Genomic DNA, 16,629 nt, shown 5'->3' with positions numbered 1-16,629 from the left:
CCCAGGCCTCCTCCTGCCTCATTACCGTAGTTATCCCCCACACTACCTTTCGGGAGCCGAGCGCCAAAGGCCAGAGTGCCCTTCCAAGCGGGACTGGGCAAATGGAGGCCGGGCAGAAGGCTTGCAGTGAAAGAGACTCGGCCACTCAGTGCCACCCTTGGAGTTTCACCTCTTCCCCCCCTTCCTAGCTTGAAGCTCACTTAGATTCAAAAGCATCCATCGCTGCAGACATGTCACATCCTTTTCTACCCCAACTAAATGCATCGGTATTTTTCCTATTTTCTTTTCATGCATCGTGCCTATCATGAATTACTGTGCGTTTTTGGTCTGTGCCTTGTAATCCATCGGCTAAACAATTTCTTTTCTAATTATCCAATCTTAGATATTCTGACTTCCCCCTTAGATTTTTTAAGTTTTTCTAGGATGGACAATGTCTTTCTTTACCCCACAAGGCCCAGCACAGTGCTTGATATCCACTGAGCTTGAATCAAAATGTTAGGCCTGCAAATCCAGAAAGGTGCCTCTCCAGGCTCTCCTTTTTACTAAAGGAAACTCCACTGGGGCGTTTTAGAATCCTGCCCATTTAATAGGTTTGATCTTTTAAGTTTTTTTAATCATCACAACAGTGGCTTAATTGACATGAAATTTCCCATCTGGAGAAATAGTCCAGAATGATTTTCCTGCACCCAGTGTGATGCCCTCGGATTCTGCTTCTTAGAACACTTAAGTCCAGTCGAAAGCTACAAGTAAAAAACATAGTCCTACCTACTCTTGTGAAAAGGAAAACAGTTATGAATTGGTCGGCATTAGAGCTCTAAATACCATTTTAGAAATCCCTTCTTAGTAGGCCTGGCCTGCTGCTTAATAAGAATCCAGTCTCAATATCCTTTTTTTTTCTTTTAGTGTGAGCTTTTCAGAAAGGAGTATCCATTTTAGGTGAATGTTTTAGAGCTTAAATTTAAACTTATATGTACACACTCCTTCTTATCCTTGCAGATCACAGCCTATGTCCTCTCATCTGTCAAATTTCTCATCAGAGTTCTACTTGAGATCCTTCACAGAATCTCTGCCCATTATCCTGGATCAAGGCCTCTAGGCCTTTTTACTTTTTGTGGAAACCAATTGTTAGTGCCCACCTCCTTTTTTTTAAAACCATATATTCTCTCCATAATATTTCTTGTAGCATCTAGGTGAACAAGATGCTGCTCGTACACCATGCATGTCTCTTTTGTCCTTTTGGGTCACCTGCAACTGATGCTTTGGAAGCAGTTGTTCATAGGGAAATGTAAAGATAACATGTTTAACATTTGTAAAATGACCTGAGCTTCATGAAGGTCAAATTGTCTCAACTACATGTGGGGAGGAGTAGCCTGGATAATAAAAGCCAAAAGAAATTTTTTGGAAACATTTTAGCCATTAATTTTCATTTATATAATGGTTGCTAACAAGTAGTAAAACTGGAGCAGGAGCTCTTTTTGCTTTTACATTGCATCTGATGGTGGGGGGGGGTCTTAAAATATAAAAACTAAAGGAATGGTTGGTCAGGAATGGAAATAGAATAAAGTCCCTACTTGAATAATCAGTCCTTGGAAAATCCATATTTGATTTTGAATATTTATAATTTTCCTTAAATGTTATTCATGGTCTTTGTATTATTAAAAAATAATATAGTTCCTTACTATGTAACTGGAAATATAAAATTAAAGCTTATGTGTCTAATATGTTAAATGCTTAACTGGAAAAACAATAACAAAAATACAAATATTTCAAAATGTGCTTAAAAGACTTTGGAAAATATTGAGGTAAGGGGATTTGTAAATAATTAAAGCATAGATTATATCTTTATAGATTCCTTTTGATAAAGGAATCAGGAGTAGGAATCATTCCCATAATCTTGTAATTTTTGGTCTGAGCTATATGATTTACTATACACACACACACACAGAGTTTTGAGTTTTTAAAAAACACAAAGGAAACAAACACTTATGCAAATTTTAGTAGTTGTGATGATTCTACATATTATAGCCCTTATGTGTGAGGCATCATGGCATTTATTGAAAAGAACTTTTGAATTAAATCAGAAGACCAAATTTTTAAACCATAACCCTGCCATATCCTATGACAGAGCTAGGTCAAATCATTTTACCTTGTAATCTTATTTCCTTACCCAAATAGTGAGGGTAATAACATCATTATCTATCTCACAAACTTATTAAAGATCAAACAGGATGAAAGATAAATATATACAAATATTATCATATATAGACATTTCTCATATATATCATATATACACATAAATTGTATACAAACTTGCAAAATATAGTAAGGATATATTTGAGTATGCATATATGTGTACATGTGTGCATATATACATATGCAAATATCTCTCACACTTTTTAAGTACAGTTCCTTCACTTTACAATGAGGAAACAGAAGCCTGTTTCTCAATAACAGGTTATTTAAAAATCAGGACAATTCTGAGTCTTTTGCTAATATAAGGTCAGTGCTAAGGTTCTAAATCTTGCCCGAGTTCATACATGTAGGAAATTTCAGAGCCAAGATATAATGAAACCTATTCCTACTACACTTTCAGGAAGATCTATTGTGTTGTAAAAGCAAAAGCTCAAATAACTCCCTCTGAAGAAGGGATACATAAGGAACTTGAATTGCTTGCTCACTGATTCTAAAGCCTACTAAAGACTATTTGCAGGGGGAGGGGGAAGGGAACACGAAGGAAAAGCAACTTAAAATTAAGTAACAAAGGAAGAATATTAACAAATTATTTACAACTGATATCTCCGTGGCAGATTATTAAAAACTATTCTGAATGTCTTGCTAACCTGAGGTCAATGCTAAAAAGACAATTATGTTTTTCCATTTGAATGCCTGTTCATGCCACTATCAGAATACAGTATTGGATTAACTCAATCATAGCATCTATTAAATTCATTCATTTGTCCTTTTAATGTAATACAACCCATCGTTTTAGCCAAATACCAGCAACGGGGAATGAGAAAGAAATTTAAACTAGCCTATACTCAAAATATGCTTCATGATTTCCAAGTTAATATTTTAATATTACTAAAACCCAGTATGGCAGACTTGTAAAAAAAATGGAATTATACAGGAAAGTTTCAGCATGACTCAGTGATTCAACTATCTAGACAGGTAGTCACATAGAACATTAAAAGGTTAAATGATATGCCCTTACTCTCACAGCCAAAGATAGGATATGAACCAAGGACTTCCTGACAGCTAAAATTAGCTGTTTTTAGTCACTGTACTATACTGCTTCATGAAGTGAATATTTCAGGAATTTTATAGGGTGAAGTGACATGCTCAGGGTCACATAGCTAATGAGAGTGTGAAAATCAACTCCTGAAATCCTTCTGACTTTAGGGCCTGTGCCCTATCTACTGCCATCTAGCTGCCCCAGGAATTATAAAAGGGAAATTTAAAGTATTCAAGCAAAAAACCCTTGATTATATTGTAAAGAAATTGTAAATAGCTGTTGGTAGACTCCAAAGACTGTTACATTAAAATAATTCTCATTCCATGCCAAACTGTTATTATCTATAGAAACTTCAAAAAGCTCAACAAGCATGACAAATACCATTGCTCTCTGTCCAAAATGGCATTTTGGCTTCAGTGCTGTAGGTATGGGGTTTTTAAACATCTTAAAATGCTGTAATTTCCTTGAAATGTGCATAGCATGATGTCCTTCAAGTTTTAATATAAATGACACCTTTCTGGAAACATGTTATTCTAAAGGATGATATCAGTCTTTCCTTTCTATAATTAGATTCAACTAGGTAAATTTTGTCTCTTTGGGAAAAGATGAAGTATTAGATTTTAAATGATTTACAAAGTAAGTACTTAATAATGCTTGTTGACTGATTTAAATTTAAGTAAATCTACATAAGTCTGAAATGATTATTTTAGTCAATGATACCTCAAAATTATAATCTAGGATATCAAAGCATCTCTGATAGCTAAAAAATGCCTGCCAGGAAAAAGATGATATTCACCCCAAACTACTTGACATTAAGAAAATAATATAGCATGGAACAAGAACATTCTAGTCTTATTCATTCACCATTGTGGTAAAAGTGTTATTCTAACTAGGAGACAGTCTCAAAGTGATTTATCACCCCCTACCTACAGCAAATATATATGTGTGTGTGTGTGTGTGTGTGTGTGTGTGTGTGTGTGTGTGTGTCTATGTAGCAAAATTGAAAAGCAGAAAAATTGTAGTCCTTGGTTTCCTAATCTGTAAAATGAGATCATACTAAATGACCTCTGAGGTTCCTTTCAATTATAAATCTCTGATCCTCTTGATAGAGGCTATGAAATAATAATTCAGAAAAAGGGTTGCTCACTTGTACAAAATAGCTAATATTAATATAAGACTTATTTTGTGCCAGGGATTGTGCTAAACACTTTATATTATTTCATCAAATCATCCCAACAATCCAAAGAGGAAAGAGCTATTATCCTTGTTTTACAGATGAGGAAAATGAAGTTGACTTGCCTAGAGTCCAATAAAGTATCCTAATGCTGAATTTGAACTCAGGTTTTTCTGGCTATAATCACCCTATCCACTGAGCCACCTAGCTATCTAATGAAACTTTTAAGTTCAGAAATATCAAAATACATAAAAGGGACAAATCATTTGCAAACCCAAACATCTAAGAACTTAACATTAGAAGAAACAATATTTAAAAAAAACTTTATTGAGTTAAAGGAACTGAATTTAAAAACGATAAGAATTGTTTTTAATTCTATTATGTATATGTAAGTGTATATATGTATATGTAAGTTTCTATATGTGCATAAATACATCTATGTATATTTTAGAGTCTATGGGTGTATATGCACATATATGTGTTTGTGTATGTGTGTATGATATTTATACTGAGAATTCAGTAAGGAGGACTTGATAATTATCCAAAAATAAATATACAATAAATGTGGACTTTTAGTGATGGCCAGGCTACATAAGAAGGGCCCATTCTTAGAATAATGTTGAATGATTACAGTCATATTTGATATGAAACACCAGGTCTCCCAAAAATCTTGTTGCTTTAAAAACTTAAAACTCTAAAACTTTTGGAATACCCTGTAATAGACCGATCATAGAAATAATTAACACTTTACATATTCCTTAGCAGAGTTCAAAGCACCTATCTGGCAAAACCTCATATTTCAGGAAATTGCAAACCCAAGAATTGTATGACAACTCAATGAGGTGGGGGGGGGGGGGGTTTGAGCACTGGATCCCCAGCTATAAATAATCCTGGGAACACTGAGTTGACAACCTTTTTTTAAAAAAGTCTACCATGCAGTAATTAATATCATTGATGCCCATTAGTAAATTCTGTCAGGATTAATTTATGAAATTCTATAGTCACCAAACAGGTTATACAGCTCAAGGAAACTCACAAAGATCCTTGGATGCAATTGTATCTTTGTTTTTTGTTTTTTTTTTTTTAATTGATGGAATATTTTGTTTGAACTGATGGGATTTCCTATAATCCCTAAATTTATTTACACTTAAGATCATTGCAGCTAGGAAATTTTTCCTTTATTGATTTTCTATCCCATTTCCCCCCAAAATTATTCCAAAGTAGCTGTCCTTTTCTCAAATCTCTCATAGCTCTCCCTTACCCTATCTTCTCAGCAGAAGGATCTTACCTTGTATTTTACTGAGAAAACAGAGGTCATTCATAACCAGTTTCTTTTTACTCCTGTTATGCGCCAGAATTTGAAACAAGGTGCCAACTTACTGGAATTGATAGAAACAATGCTTATGTACTTAAGTTCGTACCTTTAAGAGTTCACACCTTAGTGTTGGAGATTCACAAGTCAGGAACCCACAATCCCACTCTCTTGAAGGAGTCAGCCTTTGAGTTCACACCTTTAAGAGATCATATATAAAAAGCTCTTGGAAATGGGTCCATGATCTAGGCATAAAGAACAAGATTATAAATAAATTAGAGGAACATAGGATAGTTTATCTCTCAGACTTGTGGAGGAGAAAGAAATTTGTGACCAAAGATGAACTAGAAACCATTACTGATCACAAAATAGAAAATTTTGATTATATCAAATTAAAAAGCCTTTGTACAAACAGAACGAATGCAAACAAGATTAGTAGGGAAGCAACAAACTGGGAAAACATCTTTACAATTAAAGGTTCTGATAAAGGCCTCATTTCCAAAATATATAGAGAACTGACTCAAATTTATAAAAAATCAAGCCATTCTCCAATTGATAAATGGTCAAAGGATATGAACAGACAATTTTCAGATGATGAAATTGAAACTATTACCACTCGCATGAAAGAGTGTTCCAAATCACTATTGATCAGAGAAATGCAAATTAAGACAACTCTGAGATACCACTACATACCTGTCAGATTGGCTAAGATGACAGGAAAAAATAATGATGAATGTTGGAGGGGATGCGGGAAAACGGGGACACTGATGCATTGTTGGTGGAGTTGTGAACGAATCCAACCATTCTGAAGAGCAATCTGGAATTATGCCCAAAAAATTATCAAACTGTGCATACCCTTTGATCCAGCAGTGTTTCTATTGGGCTTATACCCCAAAGAGATACTAAAAAAGGGAAAGGGACCTGTATGTGCCAAAATGTTTGTGGCAGCCCTGTTTGTAGTGACTAGAAACTGGAAATTGAATGGATGCCCATCAATTGGAGAATGGCTGGGTAAATTGTGGTATATGAATGTTATGGAATATTATTGCTCTGTAAGGAATGACCAGCAGGATGAATACAGAGAGGCTTGGAGAGACTTACATGGACTGAAGCTAAGTGAGATGAGTAGAACCAGGAGATCATTATACACTTCGACAACGATATTGTATGAGGATGTATTCTGATGGAAGTGGATTTCTATGACAAAGAGACCTAACTGAGTTTCAATGGATAAATGATGGACAGAAACAGCTACACCCAAAGAAGGAATACTGGGAAATGAATGTGAACTATTTGCATTTTTGATTTTCTTCCCGAGTTTTTTTTACCTTCTGAATCCAATTCTCCCTGTGCAACAGGAGAACTGTTCGGTTCTGCAAATATGTATTGTATCTAGGATATACTGCAACATATTTAACATGTAAAGGACTGCTTGCCATCTTGGGGGGGGGGGTGGAGTGAGGGAGGGGAAAAAAACGAAACATAAGCGAGTGCAAGAGATAATGTTGTAAAAAATTACCCTGGCATGGATTCTGTCAATACAAAGTCATTATTAAAAAAAATAAAATTTAAATTAAAAAAAAAAAAAAAAAGCTCTTGAAGCCTCAGCCAGGAGTCAGTTGAAGAGATTGAGAAAGCCAGAATTCAGTTGGGAGATTCAGAGCCAGGATTCAGAGAGAGCTGGAGGCTGAAGCTGACAGAGGCAAAGGACTAGCAACAAGAGCTCTCAGAACCAAGGAAAGCTAACTGAGCTATTTTGGAAGAGACAATAAAGGACTGGACTTTAACTCCTGGCTGCATTTGGGGTGATTATTACTCTGAACTAAAACGAAGGCTGCCTCCAGAAGCTCCCCAAAAAATCTGCTCCCAAAGAACGATCATATTTGAGAAAAGAGAACACTACGTCATCATTCCCTCCTCTCTTCTCCCTTAATCTAGCCTCAGATGATTTTTCTTGATAAAGCTATGAACTCAAATGTCCCATTTTCCCTATTTCTCCAACAAATTACCTTCACTTTCACCACTTCATCCAATCTAAGATACAATATCTATTAGTTCTTTCTTTGTGACCTACACATATACCTAAGCCTTGCTTCCATTAGAAACCCTAACTAGACCCTATCATTCTCTCAAGCTATTTGTCTTATACTTTTCTCTATCAGGCAAATTCCTAGGAGGAAAAAAACCCACAACTTTATATAGTCATCACTTCTACTTCCTCTCACTCACTTCTCAATCTTTACCAACTTAACTTTCTGACCTCAAAATCGAATATGAAATCCATGACTTTTCCTTGATTTTTTAATCCTTAACCTTTCTGCAACATTTGCACTGTGGACCATCCTAAACACTCTCTCCCTTCTGAGTTTTTATTTTCTCTCCTGATTCTCCTTCTCCCAGTCTAGCCTCATCATGCATGTCATGTCCTTTAGATTCCTAAGCATCTTCTATATTCTCTCACTTAAAGAACTCCATCTTCTCCAATGGGTTTATAATAATCTCTATGCAAATGAAAATGCCTCCAAGATCCAAATATCCAGCTTCAGTTTCCCTTCTGAATTCCAGGCCGTTAACACTAATTGCCCATTGTACTTTGCCAACTGAATGACCCATAGATGTCTCAAACTCAATCTGTCTAAAATAAAACTGCATGTTTTCCCCCCAAAAAAGCCCCCTTTTCAAAACTTTTCTGTTGGAATCTTTACAAACTGCTAACTCATTAGAGTTGATAGATTATTGATCTGATCTTATAAGAAGATGTTTTGGGCCAGAACCTGAAACAAGGTACTAAGTAGAACTAATTGATACAATGCTTGTGTTCACACCTTTATTCATTGGAGTTCACAAGTGTGGGAGATTCACACCTCCCTTGAAGCTCTTAGGGCCAGAGCACACTATGGGAGGTGTGAATTCAGATATCTCATACTAAAACCTGAAATTTCCCAAAGATGTGAACTCCAATGAGTAAAGGTGCAAACACAAGCATTGTATCAATTAGTTCTACTTAGTACCTTGTTTCAAGTTCTGGCCCAAAACATCTTGTAAGATCAGATCAATAATCTATCAACTCTAATGAGTTAGCAGTTTGTAAAGATTCCAACACTTTTCTATTTTATTCTTGGCAGCACCACCCTTTCCAGTCTCCCAGCTTTACAAACTCAATATTATCCTGTATTTTTCACTTTCCCTCAGCCCTCACCAATTACTTGCCAAATTTTGCCATTTCTCACTTGAAATCTCTTAATCTATTCTCATTACTCATACTCTATTGTATGGCTTTTAAAGTTTTTTACAATGTGACCTCACCTTCTCTTCCTCACCTTTCTTATTATTCTTCCTCTATGATCTAGCTAAACTGGCCTTCTAAATGTTCTTCATACATGACACTCCATCTCTAAACTCTGCTTTTCACTAATTGGTCCTCATTCCTGGAATTTACTACCTTATTTCACTTCTAACTCTATAGAATCTTCTTTCAAGACTCAGTTTGAATATCACCTTCTACCTAAAGACCTTCCTGATTTGCCCTTGTACTTACTAGGTGCCAAGCACCCTGCTAACCCCCTGAGGGGACAAATAGGGGCAAAAAATAGTTCCTGTTCTTCAGCAGTTTATAGTCTAATGGAGACAAAGGTAAACTGCTATGTAAAAACAGAATCTATATAGGATAAATCGTTAGCTCCCTGTTTCATCTTTGCAATGAGATTATAGTATTCACATCAAAGGCAGAAGAGGTCTTCTACGAGTAGATAATTTCTAGTAGTATTGGTCATAGATGAAGCAGGCATTTTTAAATACTTGTTTACCCAGCTTAGACTACATTTTCAGAACTCTAGGGTAGACTTCCAACTTAACAAGATTTGCCATTTTGAAAAGTGGTCATGGTAATCTCTGCTACAGGAGAAGCTAAGGCTGGTGGATTGCTTGAATTTTAGAGTTCTGACCTGGGGTTTGGGGAGGACCCTGGGAGGCCTAAGGAATTAACTGGACCAGGTCAGAAACAGAGATAGTTACAGCTACTCTATCCAAAAGTGAGATCAGAATTAAGAGTGGAAATCAGGCCTATGCAAGCGGGCTTTGGACTTCAAGTTGAGATGGAGAAATTCAGCTTCCAAAATAATAACAGAATTGTCAGATGACTTTGAGATGCTTACAGAATAAAGATCAGACTCCATAGTCCATTAAAGTCTCTTTCAAGCCAGAACCAACCTACCTTTGTAGTCCTGGCTCCCATAATTCTACTTTATGTTTCAGACAAACTGAATTACTCCCTGTTCCAGGAATGTCCTATACTTTCTCAATTATATAACTTGGCAGATGTCTTTCCTTACTTCGGGAATGTAGCTCTTCCTACCCTCTCTGTTTCTCCCTTCCTCCTCCTCCTTCTTCTTCCCCATCTTTTGACAGTGCAGAGACAGCTAGTTAACAGAGTTCTGGACATGAAATTAGGAAGATTTGGGATGCATCATTTACTTTCCCTAGTCAATTTCTTCATCTGTAAAATAGCACACAATGCACAAAGATGTGTTGTATTATTCAGATAGTATAAGAAAAGGATTTGTAGACCCTAAAGTTCTATATAAACGCAAGTTACTTTGGCTTTTGTTTTTAAATACCATCTTGTTCATGAAACTGTCCCAATTCTCTCAAAAAAAAGCCCCCCCCCAATTTTTTCTTGCTCTTAAAGTACTTTATATTTTTCTTGTACACTTAGGTTCTACTTTATATTATAGATATTTTACACGTCATTATTTTCACATTCCATTGTAAGCACCTTAAAAATCAGAGATCTATTATTTACATTTGTATCTCTCCTGACTCCCAACAGTTTTTTGCTTATAGTAGGTTCTTAAGAACATATAGTTAAAAGATATCTAAAAGATCATGAACCAGTCTATAAGTCAAGAAGACTGGAAATTGATAATATGCTAAAAGATTATGGAAGGCCTACCTGAACTTACACTGTGGAAATCCTAGACAAAATGGTTTGGCAGCTGAGTAGTCAGTGTATATATACACACATTTACAATCTAATCCTAGTTTTTTTGGATGTGGTCCAGAAATATTTCCCCTTTACCTCAAGGGATACCATGGAACTTCAGCCCCTCTACTACAGGAGCTGTAATCACTGCTGCCCAGTTGATTAGTTATTACATATGTATTTCCTGGTTGCAGGTCTACATGTAAACACACACACATTTGTGAAAATACAAAAAAAAAAAAAAAGGAAATAGATGATGTCTGTAAAAGTTATTTTGCTAAGTTTATTTTATATCACTTATTTCATAGATTTAGTATAGAAAATTCCATAGACTATAGAGTGTGTGTGTGTGTTTGTGTACATATATACGTGTGTGTATGTATATGTATAGTATAGGATGGTAGTATAGTATAGAAATATCTCTTACAGCAAAGCTCAGGATAAGTCTTATTTAAAAGTCCCTCCTGATTTGTGCCCAAGGAAGGCCAAAGCATTCCAACATTCTCCCCAGGCCTAAGGCACTTTAAAAAAATTGTCTCCTCCCTTCACTTTGTTCTCTCCAGACACATGGTCAATCAGTTATCTTTCTGTTCCTCCTTCCTCACACTTCATGTATTTTTCCACTCTGATTCCTCCTATGTATGTTATGCTATTTCATCACATTCATTCTATGTCAAGTTAAGGCACTTGACTTAATGCTTTAACTAAGTCAGTTAAACTGAGGCAAAAATTATAGGGACCATACAGAGGGAAAGGAAAACTTCTTAAAACTCATCCATCTTAAAACTGATTACTAGTTAATATATTTTTTCTCTTTCCTTATACCATTTCCCTTCTTGAAAAAAACAAAAAACAAATTTCTTCCTTCTCCTTTCCCTATTCCTTATCATTATTCCACTTCTAAACTCAAAACTACTATATCTTGCCTACTTTCTTTAGGTTCTACCTTTTCCTTTTAACAAATTTCCCTCAAGACACCTAGGCCTCTCAGTAAAAAGAAAAGTAGAATCTGAGGAATAATTAACTCTTTAATGTGAATTACTTTATTGTGTTAGGCTTCTTAGAAATGTTTATACTTTAAAGACCAAACGAAATTAACCTCTAATGTTAGAATTCTTGTATTATGGCACCTTAGGGAGGGGAATTTGGTGGGGTGGAGTAGAAACAAGTTTTCCAATTAACCCCAAAACCACATCACACTCTTGGCCCTACAATACTACACGACTTCAGATTCTAGCTCTCAAGCAACTGAAGTTTAAAAAAAAATTATTTGATCTTCTTGGTTAAATCTAGAGTTAGAATTGATAGAAAAATACAAAGTAATCTTATTCCCCTGAAGCAAACAAACAAAATAACTTCCCAAAAGGGCTTAGTGTAAAGATACTTGGCAAAATTAATTGAGTCTGTTATCGGTGGAGGCAAAAAAAAATACAAACCTCACTGGACAGTCTAAATTGAACCCTATTTCCTAAAAAAAGAAATCTTAATTCTTTTGAACTTGGAAGGATGCAATCAACCTACCTTTGTAGGTATAAGAAAGAGAGATTCTTAACTTTGCCCCTCCCCTGGAATCTGGTACTGTGCTATAGGCCAAGACTTTTAAAAGGTCTGAGGAAAACTAGTCCACAGATATTTGTGTAATGAGAGAAAATGGAGCTAGAGAATATTAAAGAAATACTGCTAAAGCTACATTTTCCTTAATTGACCATTTCTACTCTTCCCAAGGAGAAACACCACCAAATACACAAAATGGTCTGTAAAACTTGAGAAACAAATTAGAAATAGAGTATCTTCTGAGTCTAGAGTAAATGCTTCTGTGTAAAATCAAGATGGGGGGTGGGGAGGACAGTCTCCTTTCAAGTGCACCCCGCAGAGAGCCCTAGGGATTAAGCCCTTGGCTTTGTGTTGGGCTGTTAGCCTTGGAATCCAAGAGGGGCCAATCAATCTGCAATTTTAGTGAATCTATTTCCCTTATATATAAAAGCAAACTTTTAAAGCTTGAATCTGAAACACTGGTCATCCAGGAAGAAAAAAAATGCCTAAAAAGTAGTTCTATCTTACAGAAATCTAAGTTTGTTTAACAAAACAGAGCTCTAGTTCAGTTTGGGAAGGCTAATAAAAATAAATCCAATTAACTCTTCAACCGTAAGTGAATCCTAAGGTCAGGGGAAAGAGGGGGAGGGGGAATCCTGGAAATTAATTCAAAGTTGCAGGATTGGCCAACAAACAGCTAAAGGGATGTCTCCACATCTGACTCCTGGATCTTTTTCTTTCTCTGAATAGCAAAGGGAATATGGACTTGGATTGCCTAAGATTCCTAAAGTCTTCTTGAGTTTCACTGGTATTTATATGTCTTCTGTCACCGCTAGCTAGTCTTGGCAAACCATCTTAGTTAATTTTATGAACTGTATTGCCTTTAGTGAAGAGATGTAATATTTTATGGAAGCAAGAGCATTTTTTTATAGTAGAAAACACAAAAGATTGTGTTATGTCTGTAGCACATTGATGGTTGCAGAGTAATAGATCTGGCATCAGATTTGGGCCCTGGGTTTGAATTAAAGCCATAACTAGGTCAGGACGACAACAGTTTGATCCAAGGTGCCAAAATTTACAGAGTGCTGACAGCATTGTGATTCTTTTAGCTTCATAAAAGTAATTGAACTTAGCATCTACTTAGCAGGAATAATCAGTTAAAATAAGAAGCTACCAGATAGCATGCTGCTATGTCTCTCTTTTTTTTTTTTAATTAGTCATTCAAAACATTTAGAATCTCAGAATTAAAAGTACAACAATCAGCCTTTAGAGTTCACAGCTCATATCATCCCATATCCACCGATGGGCACTGTGGTCCCAAGTTTTTTGTCTCTCCTAAAGTAATGTAATAGGATGTTGTTATAGGGTCTTCTCTGACCCCAGTCCAAAGTGAGTTTCCTTTGTAAGTTGATTTAAGGGCTATTTGCACCAGACTTGCTTTATGTTGCTTGGGCTGGATGGCAAACTTATTAGCTATATCTCTGATTTTTAAAATTGCTTTGGTAGTTACTACCTATATGTTGTTGATCAAGTCACTTAAGCTCTCCACATCTTAGTTCCCTCATGTATAAAACGACAAGATTGGACTAGATAATTTCTCATTTGGCTCCAAACTATGACATTGTAATATCCTTCCTTTAAAAAACAAAAACAAAAATCTTGGCCAGCTATAGATTAAATAATACACAAACTGGATAATGAAGTCAAGACCATTGTAAAATCCTTGAAGGGTTGAGGGCAAATCATTATGTAATCTTTATTCTTATGTTAAAATCAGGCTAAAATGAACACCTATGTTTTGCAAGACTTCACATGTATGATGGAAATCATATATTGCTTGCCTTCTCAATATTGGGAGGAGGGATAGAAGAGAGAGAATTTGGAATCCAAAAAAAAAAAAAAGAATGTTAAAAAATAAGCATTTTTTTAAAAAAACAAAAACTAAAATAAACATTAAAAAATTAGTTACAGAAGGAAAGAACACTCCAGTGATAATAAAAGTGGAACTATGATGAGTAGTACTTTTCTTTAGCATTAGAATATAGAACTTTCCAGCTGGCTCTGCAGGTATCCCCAAAACATGGATCAAAAAAATTGTTCTAATCCATTAAATAATTCAAATGGTGCTAAATTAATTTTTGTAAGATAACTTTTTTTTCCAGATCTCTAGAAACCCTTGCAGGAATATCTTCCTTGGTCATAAAGGCAACACTATGACAGGTATATTAATTATGACTAGGTATCACTGTGAAAATCATCAATTTGTTTATTGAAATGAAGGGAGAAGTATGCCTATCTTAAGTAATAATATATTTATTTAAAAAAACTTTCCGGTGTGTCATTCTATTACTAAAAATTAGAGAGAGCCAAGAAAAAGAAATAGTCAGAAAGAGAAATTATTGTGAAACCAAGACATCGTTCTTCCTGTTAAAACAAAAATTGAAAAGACTAGTTTGATGATAAAAGTACAAACTGGCAATAATTGCTTCTTAATAAGCTGCCTTCTTTGATTCTTTTGAGAGCCCATTATAGGTTGTTCTCAGGAAGGCAATTCATAAATCTTTTAAGTGCCAGATAAATGTGAGTTATCATTATCTATTGTTAACTTATATATAATTAAATGAGGAACTCTTGAATAGATACATCTGTATATAACTTCCATACTTGCTAAAAGAAAAATATAATCTGATCTCTCATTCTGGTTGCTGGTATTTGACTAGTAATATTATTATTAGTATTAGCAATGACAAAAACAATAACACATTTACATAGCACTCTAAGGTTTGCAAAATGCTTTACAAATATCTCCTTTTTTCACAATAACTCTCTGGAAGTAGGTGCTTTTATTATCCCCATTTTATAAATGAAGAAACTGAGGCATACTGACATTAAATGATTTGTCCAGGATCATACAGCTAGTGTCTGATGTCAGATTTGAAATTAAGACTTTATGACTCCAATTCAAATCATTATCTATTTGACCATTAGCTGACTACCAGAAAGCTAAAAGTATTCATATATGAAGATAATGTTATTGACCTGTTCCCAATAGGACATTTATTGGAAGTGGTCTTCTAAGTAGTGGAAGTCGATTTTTTAATTGTCATCCATAATCTCACCTGTGCTCCCTTAACCATTTCATTTGACATCCTGTGGATCAAAATCTGGGCAGCCTTTCTTGTAGTGGCAAGAACTGGAAACGGAGTGGATGCCCATCAGTTGGGGAATGGGTGAATAAGTTATGGAATATGAATGTTATGGAATATTGTTTTGTAAGAAATGACCAGCAGCAGGATGATTCTAGACAGGCCTGGAGAGACAAGAACTGATGCTGAGTGAAATGAGCAGAATCAGATCATTGTACATGGCAACAACAATAAGATTATACTATGACCAATTCTGATGAACTTGGCTCTTTTCAACAGTGAGGTGATTCAGGTCAGTTCTAATAGACTTTTGATGGAGGGAGCCATCTGCATCCAAAGAAAGGATTATGGGGATTTTTTTGTTTGCTCTTTGTTTTCTTATTTTTTCTTTTTTGATTTGATTTTTCTTATGCAGCATGATAATTGGAAATATATATAGAAGAGCACATGTTTAACATATATTGGCTTATTTGCTGTCTAGGAGGGATGGAGGCAAGGGAAGGAGAAAAATTTGGAGTACAAGGTTTTGCAAGAGTGAAAGTTGAAAACTATCTTTGCATATATTTTGAAAATAAAAAGCTATTTAAAAAGAAAAATCTGGGCATAGTCCATCCAGGTTTCAAATTACTTATCATTACTTTATCATTAATCACAATGGTTTTTAATTTTATCACAGTCACCTGCTAATCAAATGAGCTAACAATTCAGAGCTAACCATTTAGTACTACAAAGAAAATGTATCTAAGGGGTAACATCAATTAAGTAAAATGTTCCTCTCATTTTCTCATTCATACTGTTTGTGATTTAGTTAGATTACTCGGTATAGTGGGAAAAGGCAGGATTTGGAATCAGGAGAGACCTGGATTTAACTCTTGACAATTACATTTGCTATCTAAGTGACAATGTGCAAATTATATTTTATCTCTTTAAGACTCAGTTTCCTCATCTGTAAGTTGGAGATAATATGTAAAGTACCTACTTTACCTAGACTTCTATTTAAAAAAAAAAAAAAAGTGTTTTGCAAATCTTAAAGCAAGAAATATAAGTTTTTTGTTTTCATAAATAGGATCTTTATTTGCTCTAGTTAAGCAGGACCTAAAAGACGTTCTTTATCCTAGGCCTTGACTCTCGGGAAGGCAAGAACCAGCAAGTTCAAAGAAAGAAGCCAGCTATGCCTTAGGCTTATGCTTTTTATCAGACGGGGGATATCATACTCTATTACTAACCTATGAGGAATTGAGCACGGAATTA

Source organism: Antechinus flavipes, chromosome 4 (assembly GCF_016432865.1).
Source record: "Antechinus flavipes isolate AdamAnt ecotype Samford, QLD, Australia chromosome 4, AdamAnt_v2, whole genome shotgun sequence".
Lineage (NCBI taxonomy): Eukaryota > Metazoa > Chordata > Mammalia > Dasyuromorphia > Dasyuridae > Antechinus > Antechinus flavipes.
Note: the sequence above shows the minus strand (reverse complement) of the source record.